The 5,376-nt window shown below is 42.0% G+C and overlaps 1 pseudogene; it reads right to left on the reverse strand.

The window, feature by feature from the left end:
- Positions 1-1,971: 1,971 nt before the first annotated feature.
- Positions 1,972-5,376, reverse strand: part of LOC111817357 — a 13,118-nt pseudogene continuing 9,713 nt past the window's right edge.

Here is a 5,376-nt window from a genome sequence, read left to right on the forward strand (position 1 = left end):
CTGAGCTAGCTTTTATCCTCCGCTTCTGGGCCCTGCTATCACGACCAGCCATCCTCTGACTGGCTTCTTGCACTGCTGGTAGTGGAGGCCAGGGTGCTACTGCAGAGTCCAAAATCCCTGCGTGCTGCATGGGAGGAGCTGAGCAGAGCCCAGAGGCATCTTTCTGGCTCCAAAGCCTTAAACGAGCATCTGGAATGTCCTCCTGGGCCCAAACCATCACTCAGAAGTGTGGGGCAGGTCTCAAGGCCATGAAAGAGTTTTTGCTCTGTTGCTACCCAAGAGAAGAGTAATAGGTTTGTGTTTGCTCTGACACATAGGACTGCTCACAGAAAGAAAAGTCAGATGTTAATTAAAACTTTGCAAACCTGGAATGGATAGTGCCATTCTGTGTTGAGAAGTCAGCTTTGATTTCCAATTTCATGCCAAAAAAGAAAGACATGAGCTACCAAAAATTGTTACTGCATACATATCTCATTTTAAAGTAAAAGGAGAATTTTTAGTTCTCCATTTGCAAGGACTCTAGAGACAATACTGCCTTTAATAAAATATCTTGAGTGTATATTTACATTTCATTTAATTTTTTCCCTTCTTCTGAATTTTCCTTTTTCATGAAAATCCCTTTAATGTAAATCCTGGCAATAAATTAACATCCATTGTATGGTGTTTCCTTTTAAGCATTCACACATGTATTAAAATGCAACATTCCTTACCTTTCCCAGTGTTTAGCATCCACATAGAAGTGGCAGAAATAGTGATTAAAAGAAATAACCATGCTAGAATGTAGTAGATGATTTCCTAGATTTCATTTTCATCCTATACGTCTGCCATGGGAAATTGGTGTAATTTCACTTAAAATGGGCAAGATTTGGAGAGATTCGCAGTCACAAGTGAGGAACAGAATAAGAGAGATTTTCATTTATGAGATTGCCTTTCTCTTATCTATGGGCCTTGTCTCCCCGACTGTCTGTCTGTCTCTAGCAAACAAAGTCAATAAAAATGATTAGAGTTGGCATCTCACAAATGTACACCCTTAAACCATGAAGCAGTAATGCTGTGCAGGAAATATTTTTTCTGACCTTTTCAAATTACATCCAACTGTCTCGGGAATTTCTCAGGGGCTGAGGTAATAAGGTTCAATCCGTTTTACTGTCTGGCTTCAAATTTAGTTCCTCTGCAGCTCTAACTTATCTATTCTTTGCATCTTGGGCCTGGCATCCTTTCAGCACAGAAATCCGTGCATCTCATCTTTTTTCACCCTTCTTGGGTTTTTGCTGAAAGATCATACCATGGAATCTACAACCATGACGACTTTTCACTTATTGCCCCCTTCAAGCACAATATATTAGCAGAAGAAGATTAGTGAGCATGCTATCCTTTGAGAAGCCTTGTAGAATTTAATTAGCATCTAGATTTCATCCTATCTTACATCTCAGTTTTTACCTATGCGATTTATGCCTCAGCGACCTTCATAATACAAAATTTTTCGACTTCACTGTAGCACGGGTGCTCTAGAAATAGGAGAGCAAAATACGCAAATTTCTTTTGTTCTAAATTGACTTTGGTTTTTCTTCTGCGAGTCCAAATGCCACGGGTGTACTTGCCGGTGGGGGCGCTACCCAAGTGTGACGTGCTAAAGGGAAGCTGAATGGCCTCATTTTTCGCTGTGTTCCTTGAAGGACAACAGGAAACAGAAGCGAGGGACATGTTGCCTGACTCCATGAAAGCACTGGGTGTCGGGAAGCCTTGACAAGGAAGTAAAAAGTTTGCCTTACTCTTCGTTCCCAGAGCATCTCTGTGCTGAATGTGACTCGGCATTTCCTCGTTGGTAGGATGCACCACATTCAATAGCGTCCTCTGTTTTTTCTCCCCAGTCCATCACCTCTGTCCTGCCTTCTGCAGAGATGAGAGTCTTGGCTGGAGTTTCCTGCGGTCAGTGGAGCTTGAAGCCTCTTTCTGACTTGGAAGGCATGTTCAGCGGTAGGCAGCCAGAAACGGGAAAATGTCTTTCTGAAGTTGCCCTTCTGAGAGTCTTGTACTTTCTTGTGTACTGATTTCTTGAGTTTGATCATTATATTCAGCCTGCTAGAAACGAAATCACTTTGAACAATGAAATTTAGAAAGTAGAGTTGAGAGAAGGGGGTGATGAGCCAACTATTTCTTATTCAAAACAATGTTTTGTTCTTTTAAAGAACTGGGCATACTTAGGCTAAAGATGGTCTTTCTCTTCATAGGTAGCTTCTATTTTCCATTTAAAGTGTTTATAAATTTGTTGCTAAAGGGAAATCAACAAAGTACATCTGAGAGTAAGCAACTATATGATCATTTGAAATATAACCTATCTTAAGAATCAGTCATAGTCCCAACGCCGTCCTTTTAGGAATTGGTTATGGTGGCATTTTACTTAGTAGAGATGAAGTATTTAGGCAGTTTTGGAAATTCCAACTTATCCAATATTTGCAAGGAGCTCAGTGTTTTTATCATCACCATCTGGGGAAAAGAGTGGTAATTAAGGTGGATTGGCTTCCTGGGAAGAGCACCTGTACATGTGGGAGTGGCCAGCGCAGGTGCAAGTGCCGGCACGTGCATGTGCAGACAGATGTGCGAGATCCATGCTAACCTGAGCTGGGCAGGAGGAAGCAGCAGCTCCCAAGCCAGCAGGCTTCTAGTTTCCCCTGTGGATGTCATCTCTTAGTACAACAGGAACTTGGTTCTACATAGTAAATCAGAACATAGCATGGCTCTAATCATAGCACTCAGGGCCATTGATCAGCCATTGCATGCTGAGAAGTTGGCTTTGACTTCTAATTTTATGCAAGAAAAGAAAGAGATTTTCTACCAAAAATTGTTATTGCATACAAATCTCATTTAAAGTGAAAGGAGAATTTTTGGTTCTGCCTTGGGAAGGGCTCTAGGCACACTTACCATTTTGAAGATTAATCATATCTCTTACCCTTCAGGACCCAGAGGCAAAGCAAAGTCAATGCTGGGACTTTCCACTGAGAACAAAAAGTGATTTGAGGCTGGGGGAGCAGGGAAGGAGGTGGGGCTGGGTATGGTTTGGGCTTGGTTCTGTGCTTTGTGGGGTGTTCTCAGGGTCTGCATGAACTTCCAGGTAGAGAGGAAGAGGGGGGATAAGGAGCCAAATGTGCTGGGAGTGGTGCTGGCTGCTTCTTATTACATCTCCACTGTTGGCAGGGTGTCTCTAGGCAGCTTAGGGAAACCTCAGTTTATCTTTATGGAAGACCAGGAAGGTGGGCACAACTGTCCTTGATTGAGGGGGAGCAAAGATGAGGCTTAGAGAGTTTGAAGACTCAATTTGATCTTAAGTGGCAGGAGGATTGTTTGAGGAGAGTGAGTTTTATTTGTATAGAAAGGAACAAAATAATCTATTTGTTCTCACTAGTAATGCAGCATCTCTCCTTTCTCCTCCTCTTCCTTTGTCACTTCCTCCTCCTCCTTCTTATTTTGTTTCTACTTTTTTTTTGGTTCCTTGCCTCAGAGAGAGAATAAGGTCAGATTACTAAAGCAGCACTCCCTGGAATCTTGAGGAATAGCACAGGTGTTTTTCACTTTTGGGTTATAGATTGTTTCCAGTAGAGCTACGAATTGCATTACTTTAAACGTTTAATGAACGTCAAAGGTTTTCATTGGTGGCTTGCATTTTCATCATGCACATTTTATTGAAATAATAACACAAGTGGCAGATGATGGCATTTATGGGTTGTCCTTGCAAGTTCACATTCAACCCTGCCTATCTACCTTTTCCCTGTGACAATGAATGTTCAAGGTCAAAAGGAGGAAAGGACAGATTGGGGAAAGACTTTGAGAGATATCTTTGTGGGCAATCTTGGAAAATCAATGTCTAAAATGCGTATCTTAGCCAGGTATGGTATTGTGTGTCTATATAGTTCCAGTAGTCTGGAAGACTGAAACTCAAGGATCACAAGTTTGAGCCAAGCCTCAGCCACTTAGTGATTTAGTGAGACTGTCTCTAGAGTAGAATAATAAGAAAAAGGGCAGAGAAGATAGCTTAATGCAAAGGTATTTGGCTCAAAGCTCATTACCACCCTGCAAAAAGTTCCTATATCAGAATATCTATGAAATGAAATTCCGTCTAATATATAAGCGAGGTCTTTTTTTTAAAAATTTGGCTCAATATCTCTGTTGCAAAAATAAACATTTTTGATTGCCAAAGCAGGCTTGTTCCTGTGATGTCAGCTCAGTGGAGATATCATTGGGAAGGGATTCAATTTCACTCTTAAGGTGATGCCGAATACACCACAGCTTGTGCTCAGGGAAGGAGCTCATTTATTTGTGCCCGGTGAACTGGGCTTCTCGGGTTCCACCACATCCCTCAGGCTCCTGATGCCCAGTCTGACAACCTGGCAGCACATCATTTGTTCCCAGGCATATCAGAAGCCAGGAAATTGATTCAAATCTAAGCAGAGTAGTCGAATCTCAAAAACTGTCAGCACTGTGCACCGCAACACACTCTTCATAGAGTGAGTTCTCTGGAAATGCACTCGGAACTGCACGGTGATAAATATTCTCCCTTTAACAATTCCAGACAGCAGAACTGCACAGAAAATGCAGCACAGTTTTAGATTATAGATGCAAACACGATTTCAAGTTTTCTCTCTCTCTCATATCTTGATATCTTGGAAGGCTCAAATCTGCATGCAATCTCAATTCAGGGGTCATGAATGACTGTTTCGCACATGGCTCTTTGATTCTCTCTGTTGCCCTTATTGAAATCCAACCCAAAGTAATAGAAATAAACACCAATAAATCATTCTGAAACTCCCCATCACACACAGTGCTCTTCAGCAATTTATTTTCTGTCACTGCCGAAGAAAGGGAAATGACAGTGTGGACTTCCAATTGGTGACTTCTGGGGTGAGCACCTGCCTGGGTGCCATGCTGTACTGGCAATCTCCACGCCCTGTCAGGGCTGCAGCAGTATTTATTTTTCCTTAATTGGAACCCCACTGACACCCTGCAGGACTCCCCCCTTGGCAAAGGCAATATATCCATGTAGACCTAGAGCACAGCCACCGTGGTCTTCTTAATAGTATAGTCAGAAATATCAACATTGGGATCGAAATGAAGCCAACACCCAGGCTAACAGGGTTTCTGGATTTGCCTTCTGGTGTTATTAAGAACTCACCATTCTTCTCAGTGTTTTATCTTTAGAGTCAAAGCAATGTCAGCAGAAGCTTAACCTGAATACACTTTGTCAGGGTTTCCTCTTCTGTTCTGGTCTTTCATTTTCCTGCTTCAAGAAGTATGAGAGAGCCTGATAGAGTTAACCTTTAGCCACAAGGAAGAAGTAAATCATAAGCATAAGCTCTGGACACGACAGAGGAAAAACTATAT

Source organism: Octodon degus, unplaced genomic scaffold (assembly GCF_000260255.1).
Source record: "Octodon degus isolate 3935 unplaced genomic scaffold, OctDeg1.0 scaffold00004, whole genome shotgun sequence".
Lineage (NCBI taxonomy): Eukaryota > Metazoa > Chordata > Mammalia > Rodentia > Octodontidae > Octodon > Octodon degus.